The sequence below is a fragment of the Pinus tabuliformis genome, chromosome X, assembly GCF_031772625.1.
Source record: "Pinus tabuliformis cultivar Carrire ecotype Pingquan chromosome X, CPIR1, whole genome shotgun sequence".
Taxonomy (NCBI): Eukaryota; Viridiplantae; Streptophyta; class Pinopsida; order Pinales; family Pinaceae; genus Pinus; species Pinus tabuliformis.
This window is the reverse complement of record NC_142308.1, coordinates 1,594,165,643-1,594,182,751: the sequence shown is the minus strand read 5'-3', so window position 1 is coordinate 1,594,182,751 and position 17,109 is coordinate 1,594,165,643.

The following is a 17,109-nucleotide window of genomic DNA, read 5'->3' as shown; positions in this document are numbered from 1 at the left end:
CTAAGGTGTGATAGTGCCTTAGCAACAAACGAAGTATACTAATTGAGTATTCTTCTTTATGAAATGTAAATGAGGAAGATGGATCTAACTAACCTGTGCCTTCTGCTAGTTTGTCGATCCAAATCACTCCTCTCTTCAGTAGCTCCTAGCTTCTTGCTCCTTCACCGGCCCAGCTTCACCGAATTCCTGCAAGATCACAAGAGAGAGAAACTACACAAAGATACTGATATACATTCATAAAAAGCTCAAGATCAGATTAAGCTAAACATGTAAGCATAACAAAACATCATTGGTACACAGCATGTAGGAGAAACTCAAATAGTTTATTGATAAGATAATAAAGTCCAAGAGGAGATACAACCAAGTGAGTTCCGATCCAGCATCTACCTCCCAGCAAAGGAATCCCTTCCTCTCCTCCAACAAAGCATAAATCACCCAATGTACTTGTTATCACTAAACAAATTTCAAAGGAAAAGGGTAAGGTAAGAAATATTTGGTTTTGGTTATTCTCATGCTCCTTTCATGCATAAGAATCACGTGGCAAAATCAAGGTCAGCATACCTAAAAGTTCTTTGAAGGCTCAAGCAAGGCAAGTAGGGTAATCCTAAATTTTGATATGAATTACCTTTGTGAAGTTTCCCTTGAAAAATGGTGCCTCTGTATAGTTTCAAGGCAGATGAGAAGGACATTTCAAGATAAAGAAGCTCAAGACAGTCGAATTTGGCATGTAATCTGTGTTTTTGAAATTACACAGTAGTTTCGTAGCGCGCTACGAAACTGCTGTAGGTGATGTTTTTTACAGGCATATTTCTCTGTTTTAAGGTAGTCAACTTCCAGGAGGTCTCTAAAGCAACTGAAAGCCTATTTTGGGAAATTGAAAGAAGTTTTTATTCCTTACAGACTGAACTAGAAAAACCTCTTTCAGTTTCTCCAAATCCATTACGATCTGAGAGAAATTAATGACCAAAGTTGCGCTACGAAACTGCTGTAGGTGCAGTTTTTCATCTCCTGTTTTACACCTGCTTTTCAAAGATAGATTCTGGGCGATAGGGAAGGTGTTTCAAAAAACCAAGAGAGGTTTTTGTTAAGAACGGATTGGTTCACAAAAACCTCCTTCAGTTTTTCCAAATACGTTTTCTGTGAAAAATTATGAGCTCTGTCCCAAGACATATTTTTCAGCCAGAACAGCAGTTTCGTAGCAGCTGAAGCTAAATAATCCAATCTCAGTCACTAGTTTTGAACTGCAAGTGGAAATGTTGAAAAGGGAATATCTTCAAGGGATCCTTCAAAACTATCAATCTTCAGCAAAGTTAATACAGGTGGAGGAAACATGTATTCGAATGCAACTTTAAACTTTTGTCATAAAGTGAACACATTTACTACAGTCCAAAATATGTTAGGCAGCTTAGAAGAACTTTTGTCTTCACACATGGACAAAGGTTGACAGCACACAAAAACGTGGCATTCTGATATTTTTGTTTAATCAAAGGAGAAATACATGTTACATTTCATTACAAATCTTGCCGCAGATCGCAATGAACTCAGAAGTTATTACAGCCAGGTTATAGATGACAAGGAGAATGCTATTTTTGTTTATGGCAGAGCGCAAGAGAGTTGATACTGGTTGCAGTGAGGAAATGAATACTCTCTACAGATTTTGGTCATTTTTCCTCAGAAATAATTTCAATCGCTCCATGTATAATGAGTTCCGAAGATTAGCACTGGAAGATGCAGCTGCAACGTATTATAAAGCTCTATGGAAAGAAAGTGAAACCCTAGAAAACCAGTTGGATTCAGTAGTTGATGTTTACACATGGACAGTACCAGCAATCAAAGAGGCCAAATTCGTCAGAAAGATAAATATGCACCTAAGAGCTGAGAACAAAGCTATGAAGAAGAAAATCAAAGACCTGAAGGCACAGCTAGACCAGTTAGCTGCTAAATGAAGTTTCTTTTCAAAGAAAGGTTTGTTCCAAATTTTGTCAAAGTTTGCTTAGTTTTATTGTTTTGAGGACATGTAGATCCCTGCTATATATATCAAAGGTCAAAGGGAGTTTTGGCAATCAAATGTCTGGGCGGTAAATATCTCAGGACAAAAGCAAGCTGTTTAAACAATTCAGCAGTTTCGTAGCGCGCTACGAAACTGCTGTAGGTGATGGTTTTAACGCAGACAAACAGTTTGGTAATATGAGCGGGAATTTTCAAAAGGAAACACCTAAAGGATGTGTAAGAAACCAAATGAAGCTATCAAAGCCGTTCAGATCAAGACAGGTGTACCTTTAAAAAGGTGGAATATTTTAACTCAAGTTTAAAGTTTTTGTTATAAAGCCACTTTATCACCGTTCATGGGGTATTAAATGAATTGCATACAAGGAATTTTGGCCTGCACACTTGTCCATCGATGAAGCTTCCAACACATTAGGAACATGGTAGTGTTCTATATTTTTGGGATATTAAAGGGCTAGAAGGCATGCTGCTGTATATTCGAACAAGTTGTGGAAAACTGGAACCGAAAAGCAAGGGATATCTCCTAACACCACTGAAGCAGTTAAAGGGGTCAGCATCCAAGGTCAACATGGAGCATTGATTACCCATCTCAGCCATCTCAGCCAAACTGAAAGAAGACCAGGTGTCAAAGAACGAGGAGGAATCATTATACATGGAAGATAGAGTTAGAGTCATAGTCAAATTAGAACTCTTTAAAACTCCAGTTAAGCACTTTATTGTATTTAATAGTTAGTTGAATAGCAGATAGGTGTCATCAAAAGCAGTTATCGAATTCCCCTCATGCTGGAGGAGGAATCTCGAATTAGGTAGAATAAGAATTCTATATATAGCTAAGACAGTGATGTAATGAGGGTTGGAGATTTTATAAAACAGAGTACTGTTTTGGCTTATGTAGAAAGACAGAGTTCAGTAATATAATAGAACTGCTTTTCTTCTCAGGATTCATAAAGTGTTTCTATGTTCAAGATGTGTGGTTTTACTTTATCCTTGATTTATTTTACAGTTGCATAGATGTGTAATCACTCAGAATTCACTTATGCTGCTCTGATTTCCTGTACACATTCATGAACTGTGGTTTTATAAGAGTTGTGTTTTGAACATTTAAATGCCACATGCCCTGACTTCTATGTAAAGGCTGTATCATTATTTGCTGAGGTTTTATTGACTCCATAGGCCCAATGGAAACTTATGTAATGTTTGTCCAACCTTCATATTTGTCACTATTATTTCACAAGAGTTAGCCCTCTTATTCTTTAATCAAAATCAATAACCTTTTGAGAGAACCCTCTCAGGCTAAGGAGGCTAAAACTTAGTCAAAAGATTGGTTTGAAACAGTTACTTGAAGTCTTCCTGGTCAGCAGCCTTCCAGGGTCTGATTTTGAGATAACAGTACTAATCTCAATCTCAAACCAACAACAATTCTCTTTAAAGTACAAAATTCCAGCCTCCTGAACCTCTGGGTGAGAGATCCATATATAGATGTAAGCAGAGAGGATGAGTCAGCTTATGTTTTGACTTGTGGCTTCTCTCTGTCAGTTCTTGTTTCCACTTGGAGGTTGAGAGCCTCTTACTCATCACTAGTCGAATTCATTGAGGCAAGTGTCATTGGAGAAGATTCTGGAAGCTTCCAGGGTCTTTCCACCTCGTTGAATGAGCTTGCCATTTGTCATTTCCCGCTCAGCGCACCCTGGTAGTGCTTCCACCTGCGTTGCAGTGCACTTAGCCAGTGTAACTTCTGCATTTCAACGCAGGCAGCTAGTGGAGCCTCTGAATTGATCCTGAATTGACTGTTTTTGAGTGGTTTTTGGTGGAGAAATTCTGGGAGAAGCTGTCATTGGTTGGCCTTGTTCCTTTAGGAGCTGTAACAACATCTTTAGGGACTTTGGATCCCTTGAATTATGGACATTTCATGCTTATAGCTGTAAGGCACAAAAATGTCTATAACAGTTGCCCCCTAAAGTATGAGGCCGTTTATCGGGTGAAATTCTTTATTAGGAGGATCCGAAGTTCATTCAATGCTGGGAGGAGACATGTAATAAGATACAATACAATACATTATTTTTCATACTGTTTTCATGATCTAGCTGAGGCGGGCATTCCCATGCTCAACTTTATAAATTCATTTTTATGTACATAGGATAGACAATTGTCTGATGATAGACTGATGATCCTGCTGAAATCATCATCCTTTGGTAAGATGATTTTCTGTGCTGTAATGCTGTACATGTCAATGTCTTTATTTTTCCTGAATATATATCGCAGCCCGGATGGATGAAACTAGATCCGGGGTCTTCAATCTCGTCCGATCTTCACTCTAAGTACAAGTCGATCCATGTGAAAAATTTTCTGAAGTCGAACATGGAAAGACATCGCTTGATTACCGGTCAATGATGTAAACTGTTAACAAGCGCGAGAGGAATCACCGATAATGATAATGACCCTCAAGGTACTGCAGTACAATTCACGTGGTGTGAATAAAGGACTTGGCGTCGAACACCACGCAAAATCTTTCGGTCGAAGGTCATTGATGTATACCTGTCGCCGGAAGTGAGAAACTTGCCATTGAGGTATGCAAGCTTCAAAGTACTGAAGGGGTTGTTCCTAGATCAACTTCTTGGATAATGAGCTGATGTCAACAAGAAGAGATCCGTCAAAGGAGGGCCTTAATGTATCCCACATCAGTGACACAGAACGGAGCAAATGATTTTGATGGAGGTGAAAACGATCTGATGATATATGGTTCAGGGTGGTGGTCATGAAAGAATGAAGGATAATGTATGGTAGTGGATGGGACACGGTTGACTTCTCTCGATGACTTCTCTTGAACATATCAGCGACACTTATGTGATGGATTGGTAGCATTTACCCCAAAGATGGATGGTATGGCGAGACCATGGCGATGTGACCGGTGAATGAAACAACCCAACCCGACTCAGGCACGGAGTGGAAGTGTCATGTTCAAGAGCGACTTGCTACCAATAAAGTTCTTTGAGTTTCTTCCCATTTTCCCCAGTCATTGCTGACCAGTACCTCTTTATTTTTGTCAAGCTTGAGGAGGATAAAATATTCTTGTTCTATAATTTTCCCTTCGGGCAAACCCATCGCTATGTTTTAACGAGCCTAGCGATAGTGAAACTCGTTCTCGTCTAAAGACAAGTTTGTCGCTATTTAATGTTTTTAACGAGTCTAACGACAAAGATAACTCGGTCCTTTTCATTTTTAGAGAGTCTGAAAAGGTACGTAAAGTCAACTCTGAAAGTCCTTTTTCATCATCTAATCCCTTAAGTCCGAAAAAGTATAAAACAATACAGAAGGGATGAGTTTTCGATAGTTTTAACGAGCCGAACAAAACAAGCGCTCGATCTTTTTGTGCAATAATCCCTCAGGTCAAAAAAGATTAAAATCTAGAGGAGGGATAGCTCTTCCGGTCGCTTTAACGAGCTGGAAGGCCAAAACTCGGCAATTTTTTCATATTTTACAAGTCAGATGAAAAGAGCTTAAAGAAGACTCGTCTTTTGAGGAACGAGTGATAAAACGGGTTAGCAGCTGATTCCAGGTACGGGTTGGAATTTTCCAGTCACGACAGTGTCACAAGGATGGCTAGTGAGATCACTCTTCGCAGCTGTTCCTCAAAATGGGTAAACAATCATATGGAGGTGAACGATCGGCTAATGGAAAAGTGGAGGTGATGGTGCAAATACGACCAAGGCTTTAATGGCTGATAATGTTACATTCACGGTGGTTATTTACCGGAGGGTAGTTCATTTTTTAACGAGCTTAAACGCGGAAAAACACTGCTCGGTCTTATGTTTATTTTTTAACGAGCATGAACTATGTGCTAAAACGGCTCAATCTTATGTTTATTTTTTAACGAGCATGAACTATGTGCTAAAACTGCTCGATAATCCAGTCATATGATAAGGATGTCTCATGTAAGATCCCATTTTTTATGGAGCTTGCGCCTTACAAAGCTTTGCTCCGCATCCTTTCTTTATGCAAGTTAGGAAACGATTAACCCAAAAAACAGATAAATAACCGCTCTTTGCTTGCACTCCAAAAGGTTTGCATGTCCCCAGGTATAAAACAGAGTTTCAAGGTTACCCCTCAATTTGCAGATAAAACATTCGTTCTACCAGGAAAGACCTACCTCTTTCAGGTTACCCAAAGATTGTTCTATTAATCTTTCAAACAAAACACTTCTTCGGCGATGTCTACCGAGATAGACAAAGGTGAGTGACAACGAGTGCCAAACACATAACTTTGACAAAAGAATCTTATTCTAGAATAACCCCTCTTCCAAGACGGACGGGGTACAGACTAGTCATATTCTCCCGCAGAAACCTACCCTATACCCAAAGTTTTCCTGTCGAAGCAGGCCAGGACGCATGCCCCCTGGGTTCCAGTCATATCCTTCCGAATTACTCGCGCTCATCGGGAGGACGGACCGTGGGTTGAGACATTTCTTGCGTGAAGAGACCATTTAGGGAAGGTATATGACTATTTGCGATGCGTGATCCAGGAAATGAAAGCTGGTCCACGAGCTTGACCACTCTTCCTTCGTGTGGAAAACACATTACTCTAAAGAGTGAGGAGACGATGGCTCCCATGCAATATATATAGTCTCGTCCAAGGAGTAGGTTATAATCCAAGGGTCCTTGAACGACCATCACGTTCATTTGAACGGTCTTCCCTTTCAATGTTATAGGCACATTGGGGAGGAACCCTAAAGGTCGACTGGTTCCTTTATCAAAGCCTGTCAGATTTCTCATTTCAGGCAAAAGCGCTGGCGAACCAAGCGCTTTCCAAGCAATGAAAGAAAGGATACTCACAGATGTCCCCTCATCAATGATGGTGCCAGCCATGACCATTCTGTATATTTGGACGATAATTCTGAATTGTATGCTTGCTGGCAAACGGGGTCTGCCTAGTTGGTTCCAGTCGAAGGAGACAACTAGGTTGCTTGGTGGTGGGACTGAGTAAACGGCCGGGTATCGCTCTGACGAACTTCCTTCCTGCGATAAAGGAATGGGGGGAGTGCCCCCGTGCTCGTCGAAGTCTGTGTTGATGAAGAGAATTTGGATGGTGTCATCTTTATCCTCTTCAGTGACTGTATCATTCGAAGATAAATCCTCTGAAGGCAAGACCGGGTCAACTGCCGCCTCGACCTTTTGACTTTCGTCGGGTATGGATTCAGCTGGTTCATCTTCAATGACCGGCGCTTCAGCTGACCACTTGGGCGGGCCAGCTGGATTTTCAACTAACGAAGGACTCGGCAAGAGTTTTTTATATCCAGGAGGGAGTTGTAACGGTGAAACCGGACGATCATCCAAAACTCTTTTCGCTTCGTCTAAGAAGGGACAACGGTGGATGGCATGATTGCCTTTGCACAGTCTACAGGGGGATCTAGCTCTCCCTTTTTGTCCAAGGACTTCACTTTCGCTAGTTGACGGTATGCATTCAACATGGCTATCAGAGGTTGATGCCACCGGATTGTGCAAACGGGGAGACCAGTCCCTTAGTATCCGAGGGATGCAGGGACATTCTCTATGGAAGTGGTCTCCCTTGCATATGACACATGGCGATTTAGGCCTAGTCAGTGCTGTGTGTGGATTTTTGTTAGACGACACTTGTTTGCCCCCAGTCGCTTTTGGCTCCTTCTTCTTCTTCTCTTTCTTCTTCTTTTCCTTCTTCTCCTTAGGAACTTGGTTTTTTTTTTTACCAGTTCCGTCAAGCGAAGAGGAAGGAGGAGAGGAAGAATTAGAGGAAGTAGAAGGCTGGTGGGCAACTCTGGATTGGTCTAACTGTTGATTCGACTGTTCAGGAATAGTGGTGTTCTGAATGACATTGGTTGAGAAGAGCCAGACCGGCAAGCCAATTGTCAGTCTTGGAAGCGACAATGTGGCCATATGGGGCGCACCAACATCTCCCCAAGAAGAGAAGGGACTAGGATTTCCACCAAGGGGAATTGCTTGGTTGGTGGGTTCCATTTTCTCAACCTAAAGATCAACGCAGGAAAAAGGGGTGATTGTTCCGTTTAAAATAAATTTTAACGACGCTTTAGACACAACTTGATTTTTCAGTTTTAAAGAGTCGAGAAAAAGCTAAAGATGACTCTAGTCTCCTTCGATGTTTTAACGAGCCCGAAGTGACAAATGCTTGGATGGACTTTTTCCGTTATAGAGTCTGAAAAAGGCCAAAAGGAACTGCTCTGGAGTTCTAGGTAGAGGGTGTGCCAAAATTTTCGCAAAACCGCAGAATACTTTTTAAGGTACGGGCGGTCAATCTTCCCGAATGCTGTGTTCAGTGCATTGCGATCAGTAGGGCGGCCGACACGGCTTCCTAAGGATAAAGGCTTTATTCCTATAGGGGTCTCCCAATATATACTCGACGGTACGTGGGAGCACAATCCGTACTGGCGCTATCGTCCCTCAGGAGGAATCACCCAACCATTAGCAAGATCGACAGTCACCAGGTTTTACGACGCCGGAACACGTCTCTAGCCTAGACCTCTATGTTGTGCGTTAAGTTACAAAGCGTTGTTAAGTTCATTCAATTTATTTTAGGTTGATCTTTTTTAGAAGTTTGCCTTTTTGGATCACCACGTGATGTATGATACAATTCCTAAATGCAGTCTAAAGATGATAAGCAAGCTTTTATATCTTTTCAACAATGAAAATCCTAGCTACAAGGGGAAAAGAAAGACACAATCTTTTCTCAAAGAGCATAGAGCACACTGTAATGCACTTTTCCCTAAATCAACACATGCAAACTATCAAAATGCAAATGCACAAATGCATGTATTTGTTTTCGCTTTCTTAATATTGATGCCTAAAAAGAAAGCTGTTGTACAAATTTGAATTCGATTTCAAGTGAAAACATAAACAAGTTCCTTTTTCAAAATCAAAAAGACGATTACGACACCTTATGATTTACTTGTTTCGACACTAGAAATGCATAAATTCAAACCAAATGACAAAAGTAAAAGCTCAATCAACTGTGAACAGTAAACAAACTCACTCCTAAGATCAAAACGACACTTACGGCAGGTCTGGATCTAAGGGCGATAGTATGACTAGTTTACTTTTGTAATGGGAAACTGAAAATGATGTAACAAATACACAAAGAACAAATAAAGTTTCTTTATACAACTGAGGCGGAATTGAGGCAAAGAAAAGGGGTTTCAGATAGGTACACTGACTGATAACAGGCTGCAAAAAACAGAGATAAAACTGAGCAAAAGGAAGCAGGGAACCACAAATGCACAAGGCAAAGGCTGATCAGCGCACCCTCAGCACAGAGAAACTGAACTTTAGCACAGGTAGCCTTCACGGGACCTGCGTTGAAATGCAGAACCTCTTCACAGAGTCTGCGCTGAAGCAGAAACGAGAGTTGTTTCTGGGTTCTGGGTTACAGTTTGCAGTTAAATCTACAGTTTTTGGCCGGATCAAAGCTATCAATTAGGTACAATTAGGAGGATGATTTAAAGGAGGACTAAGATCTATCACAAAGGGCTGTTAGAGCACTTGTGGATCAGTTTGTTCAGATCATAAAAACAGGCCCAGTGAGTGGACTAGAGTGGCAGATCTCTACTTTGCATTTGAAAATGGCAAATGCATTTCGATTCAGCACTCCTGAGTTTATGAGAAGAACAACAATAGAAACACAAATAAACTAACAAGATACTCTCCCCAGCGGAGTCGCCAATTTGTTGTTGGGAAAAGTATCCAATTCGGAATGCCCCTATCCCACTCTAAGGTGTGATAGTGCCTTAGCAACAAACGAAGTAAACTATTTGAGTATCCTTCTTTATGAAATGTAAATGAGGAAGATGGATCTAACTAACCTGTGTCTTCCGCTAGTTTGTCGATCCAAATCACTCCTCTCTTCAGTAGCTCCCAACTTCTTGCTCCTTCACCGGCCCAGCTTCACCGAATTCCTGCAAGATCACAAGAGAGAGAAACTACACAAAGATACAGATATACATTCATAAAAAGCTCAAGATCAGATTAAGCTAAACATGTAAGCATAACAAAACATCATTGGTACACAGCATGTAGGAGAAACTCAAATAGTTTATTGATAAGATAATAAAGTCCAAGAGGAGATACAACCAAGTGAGTTCCGATCCAGCATCTACCTCCCAGCAAAGGAATCCCTTCCTCTCCTCCAGCAAAGCATAAATCACCCAATGTACTAATCTCAATCTCAAACCAACAGCAATTCTCTGCAAAGTACAAAATTCCAGCCTCCTGAACCTCTAGGTGAGAGATCCATATATAGATGTAAGCAGAGAGGATGAGTCAGCTTATGTTTTGACTTGTGGCTTCTCTCTGTCAGTTCTTGTTTCCACTTGGAGGTTGAGAGCCTCTTACTCATCACTAGTTGAATTCATTGAGGCAAGTGTCATTGGAGAAGATTCTGGAAGCTTCCAGGGTCTTTACACCTCGTTGAATGAGCTTGCCATTTGTCATTTCCCGCTCAGCGCACCCTGGTAGTGCTTCCACCTGCGTTGCAGTGCACTTAGCCAGTGTAACTTCTGCATTTCAACGCAGGCAGCTAGTGGAGCCTCTGAATTGATCTTGAATTGACTGTTTCTGAGTGGTTTTTGGTGGAGAACTTCTGGGAGAATCTGTCATTGGTTGGCCTTGTTCCTTTAGGAGCTGTAACAACATCTTTAGGGACTTTGGATCCCTTGAATTATGGACATTTCATGCTTATAGCTGTAAGGCACAAAAATGTCTATAACAAATACCTAACAAATTTCCACTATTCCCAAACCCTAATTTGCATCTTTAAACCCTATCACTCCCTAAAAACCCTACAGCTAGCATCAAATCCTTCCCTCATCAGTCCCACTCATCCATGGAGCTGTAAAACATAAGAAAAAACCAGCAAGCATCCAAGAGGAAGAAAGTCAAGTTGACACCACTTGAACAAGAAATTGAAGCTGATTGTGAATCTTGGCTTGAAAGGACAAACATGCACCTGGAAAAGATACTGGAGAAGGACAACAGAGAGAAAAAGATGTTGAGGCACATGGCCTACCACTACTTGTCGAGAAACAAGGTGTGCAAAGCTAGAATGAGGATTTTGAAGGCCAAGTTGACGAAAGCATCGAGGAAGAGAAAAGAGCAAGACAAACTCCAAATCTTGGCCAAGGCTTCCTTAGCCCGACATAGCACTTGATGCAGGACACTCAGCCCAAATTTCAAGAAATTTGGGATACTTTTTGAAAATTTCGAATTTTTGGATTGAAAATTTCGAATTTTTGGAGTAAAAAATAGGTTTTTCTGCCTGGTGCGCCGCGCCACCTGGCGCGCGCTTTTGCTAGGGACCTCCTTTGGAGGAAAACTCAACATTTTTGGATTCCTTGGGCAAAAATATGAATTCTCACACATGGCCTAGAAATTTTGTCAAGTTTTGAGCTTCCAAAAGGGTCAAAAACACCTCAAAAATGCCCTTTCTGCCCCTTTTTGGCCACACAGGAAGCAGTGTTGGGAGAACTCATTTTTGGAGGGGAAAATGGACACCAAATTCATAAATTCCACTTGTTCTACAAAGTAGACAGGTAGTCCTTTCCAACAAGCCCACTTGGAGGAAAGTGGTGCACAAGAAAGCCTCCAAAATCAGCTTCAAAGTTGCGTGGTGCTTAGAGACAAGAGCGCAGCGCATAGGATGAAAATTTGTCATTTTGGCCAAAAAACTCTGTTTTTCGCCTAGTTTTTTCTCAGTTTGACTTTTCTCTCTCTAATAGTCAAACTCATGATGTAATTTGATCTAACTTGATGGATTTTGATGTAAATATGATAGAATTTCACTCATGGAGGTAGATACATCGTGAAAAGGTAGTTTGCAACTGAATGAATAAGTTTCCTAGGTTTTAGAGGCAAGCTGTTCCACTGCCTACTTTTCAGTTCTTAGTTTAGATCTTGTTGAAACAGCTCTTAAGCTCATGAATTCGACCCATAAATCCTAGCATGAGTTGTTTTTTGCCTATATCTAGTAGTTTTTCAGTCATTGGAAAAGGTTGGACTCTTGTGAATGCTTTGAGCATTATTGTAAATTCATTTCTGCAGTTTTGCAAAGGAATAGACCAGGGTTTGCAACACTTTATGGGATTCTTGTGGCAAGTTGATTTGGTATAGTTTTTCCTTCTGTAATTGAAATTTTACATGTGTTTATGTATGCCATCATCTCTCTCTATTCATCTTAACCAAATGAAACAAGGATAAAAGTAGAATTCATTGAAGTTGTAGTGCTCTACCTAGGGTTTGTTTGGTTATTTATGTTTTCAGCTGTTCAAAGAGGATCCCTGAGACCTTCATGCCCTCTCCAACTTCTCACCAGTCTAAAAGCTCTCCATCTCACTCAATTTGAAGTACTAAACCATTTGCCTACCTTGCCCCATAGAGATCTCTACAAGACTGTGTTCGTTCCCCGAACCCAAATCTGCCTTTCACATTTGAGCCAGCAAACCAAAATTAAATTTCATCAAACTCCTCAGAGCATATACCTAGACTAAAATCAGTCTTTACATCAGTCATCTCAAGCCTTATTGAACATATTCTTTAGAGATTGACAAGGAGAGAGCCCTCTCCCTACCTAGTAGGGCTAGCTACCAGGTTAAGCATGGTTTGATGTTACCCTAGATCTCGCCTTTCTCAGCCTGAGGTAGATTTAGGCCCTAACAAGTTTCTCCTTCCCTTTTACCTCATATCCTTGTGGCTGTTGCATATATATCTCTTCCTCCAAATCCCCATGGAGAAAGGTTGTATTTACATCTAACTTCTCAAGATGAAAATCTTCAGCTGCTACTAGACTTAAAATAGGATAAAATATCTCATCAAAATCTATACCCTTTTTATGTGAAAACCCCTTAAACACAAGTCTAGCTTTACACCTTTTTCTACCTCCATCTTCTTCCTTCAGCCTATAAACCCATTTATTTTGCAATTTTGTTTTACTTGTAGGTGACCTGACTAAGTCCCAAGTCTCGTTATGTACTAAGGAGTCCATCTCTTCTTTCATGGCTTCTTCCCACTTCTTTCTGGTTTCTACCTGCACTTCTTCTTCATAAAATTTTGGTTCACCAGAATCAATCAACAATACATAATATAATGAAGGAGAGTATCTCTTAGGGGGTCTACTTCTCCTGGTGGATCTTCTAACACCACTTTCAAGTGTTTGAGGTGTTTGTTGATGTTGTGGTTGTTGTTGTTGTTCTGGTTGTTGATCATTATGATTTTCAGGCACCTTCACTTTTTCTGTGATCTCATCAAGCACTGTGTATTCTTTGTTTTCTTTTTCCTGTTTCTTTTCCTACATTTGATCCTTATACAAAACCTTTTCATTGAATATGATATCTCTTCTTCTAATGATTTTTTGTTTTTCATAATCATAAAATTGGTAACCAAAATCATTAACACCATATCCAATAAAGGTACATTTCTTTGATTTTGACTCAATATTTGTTCTATTTTTTTTATTAATGTGGACAAAGGCTTCACAAACAAAAGTCTTTAAAAATGAGTAGTTTATCTTTTTACTTGTCCATGCCTCCTTTGGAATACCACCATCCAAGGAACTTGAAGGCCCTTTGTTTATTAGATAAACATAAGTATCTACAACATCTGCCCAAAATTGTAAAGGAAATCCTGCATGCAACCTCATGCACTTTGCACGCTCCATGATTGTCCTGTTCATCCTTTCTGACTAACCATTTTCTTTTGGTGTTCCTGGGACTGTCTTCTCTCTCTGAATTCCATTCTCTAAACAGTACCTATGAAACTCTATGCTTCAATATTCACCTCCATTGTCTGATCTGAGACACTTCAACCTTTTTCCTGTCTCATTATCAACCAAATCTTTCCATTTCTTGAAAGTATCAAATACATCAGATTTATTCCGAATACAATAAATCTAGGTTTTTCTAGTTGCATCATAAATAAAAGTAACATAATAATAAGACCCACCAAGAGATGATACCTTAGCAGGTCCCCATACATCTATATGCACAAGCTCTATTTTTTTCGCTCTTCTTTTCTTTCCCAACTCTGAGGAATCTCACTCTCTTCTATTTTCCATAAACACAATTATCAGAGAATTCCAAATCAACATGCTTCAAACCCGGCAACAAATTTCTTGAGTGAAGAATCTACATCCCCTTTTCACTCATGTGCCCGAGCCTATGATGCCACAATGCCGTATCTGCTCCTGTAGAGGTTAAAGAATTAATAGAATTAGAAATATCATTTCATAAATACAATGTACCAACCTTTTCTCCCTTTTCTATTACCAGGGCTCCTTTAGTGACCTTCCAAGTTTTATCTGTAAAAGTAGTTACACAACTTTCACCTCCCAACTGCCTCATTGAAATTATATTTTTCTTTAGATCTGGAACATGCCTTAACTCCTTCAACAACCATTGATTTCCATTATGCTATTTTATGAAAACTGTACCCATTCCAATGATTTTACAGGGTTTATCATCACCCAATCGAACCTGTACAAAATCTCCTTGAACATAATCATGAAAATGTTTCCTATCATGTTTGGCATGGAATGAGGGCCCTGAATCTACCACCCAGGCAACAATAATATTTTCTAATGAAAGAATCAAAGCATCTTGCAACACATCGCCTATCACATTCGCTTCATGATTGCTTTCGTTACGCGTCTCCTTCTTTTCCCTTCTGAGACTTGCAGTCTTTCTTCAAGTGTCGCTTCTTATAGAATTTCTAGTAGATGATCCACAATATGGACTTGGATCTTCCTTTCCTTGACTTACTGTGATATCCTAGGCTCTTTCCTCTTTCCATTTTTCTTCCCCTAGTCTCTGCAATCAAAGCATTCCCTGATGTCTTACAGTAGCTTTTCTGTCACATTCCCTCACTAAGGATTGCACCGATAATATCATCAAACTTTAAAGTACTAGATCCAGAGATAGAGTTACTAATGGCCATCACCAAACCATTCCAACTTTCTGGCAATGAGCATAGAAATAACAGAGCCATTATTTCATCATAAAAAGTTACCCCTACAGAACTTAACTGACTGGTAACTGTATTAAATTCATTTAAATGATCAGCAACAGATCCACCTTCTGACATCTACATATTAAATAAATGCTTCAAAAGAAATACCTTATTTAAAGCTGAGGGTTTTTCATATAGTTTGGCCAATTCTGACATTAACCCCTCTGTTGTAGTTTCCTTTGAAATATTAAAGGCTACCGATGCCGCTAGGCACAACCATATTTTTCCAAGTTCCTTTCTCTCGAGAATATCCCATTCTGTGTTTGTCATACTCATCAGCTTCTTTGTCTTTCCGCTCAATGGTAGGTACATATATTTTGATACAAAAAATATTCCATCTACATCTTCCACAACTGGTAGTTTTGGCTGTTAAAATTTTCAACCCTAAACCTACCATCTTCCACCATTGCTCCCATTCGAACTAGGAACCCTTCTCTCCTGCGAGTTTATCAATCAAATAGACCTTTGGCTCTGATACCAATTGTTAGAAAATTATATATTACAGAGCAATGGAAAACATAAAGTATTGCAGAAATATAAAACAGAAAACACATAAAACAAGAGAGACATAGATATACGTGGTTCACCCAATATTAGCGATGTCCATGGAGAAACAACCATTCCTTCCTTTTATATTATCCATCAAAATGAAGAGATACAATCTACAGAAAATCCACTATAATTCCCTCTTCGCTCTCACACAATATCCTCTCTCTTTCTCGCTTAGAATACACATCTACATAGATGCAATACAATTCCTTCATATATAGCAAGGGGTTTTCTTCTAGGGAAAAAACCCTTAAATCAAACATAACTCTACTGTCATATTTCTACCTAATGAACGACCTAGATTGACCATGAAATTACAACAATTTACAAGGCAATTTTACATCTATTATGATCACCCCACCTGGACCCCCCTTGCAGCACAAATAATGGGTGATGTTTTCGCTACAATACGAAATGGGATCCAATGTGGCGATACCTCTGAATAAAGAAGATAATCAGGCTCAACACCCAACAGATAAGACTCCATAAGAGGTATGGACTAATAAAAGATCCTCTCTTTCACATTTGAGGGTATTTGGATGTGATGCATATGTACATGTTCCAAAGGAGGAAATAACCGAGTTGAATAGTAAATTTGAAAGGTGCATCTTTATTGGGTATAAGGATGGTTTAAAAGGTTATAAGCTTTGCAACCCAGAAACAAGGAAGTTTGTGTACATCTGCGATGTGGTGTTTAGAGAGGTGAAATATGTTATTAAACATGAAGTCCTACCAAAGGAAACTGAGAAGATAGAGTTTGAGCTAAAGGAAGAGGAATCATACTCTACAGTAGAAGAGGAATCAAAAGATGAAGAGCCACAAACTCCAGTTGTGAGAAGATCAGTTTGAGAAACAAGGCAACCAGAAAGGTATAGTACACTTGCTTTATGTTCAATTTTTTCTTTATCTATTACTGATGATGATCCCCGAACTATCAAGGAAGTAATAGATTCAAAGGATGGAAAACTCTGGAAGGAGGCCATGGTTGATGAAATGGCATCTTTTCACAAAAATGAGGCTTGGGATATGGTGGAGTTGTCAGATGGAAGGAAACCCATTGGAAACTGATGAGCCCCAATTTTGGTACAATTTGGGCTCATTTTGGCCTATTATACTTGCTCAAACCATTCATTTTTTATTGCTTATGCATGCATTTCTTAGTTTGTTCATGTTGTTTGTAGGAAGAAGGGTAGGCACTCTATCTACGTGACTAATGCATTATGATTCCAGGTTTTGGCATTAAAAGGGAGCAAAAGACAACGAAAAAGGAGACAAGGAGACAACGAGGTGGCACTGCTGGTTTTTAGGAGTGGATGTCCACGGTCTTGGGGACATTCCTCGTGATTCCCACCAAGAACTCCGAGCTCCAATCCATCTCCCCTTCGAGCTTAGAAGCAGCCAGCTGTTCTACAGGAACAGCAGTTACAACTGTTCTACAGGAACAGCACTTATGACTGTCCTACAGGATCAGCAGTTAAACTCTAGTTGGACAGCCGAGCTCCTAAAATCAAGGACACTT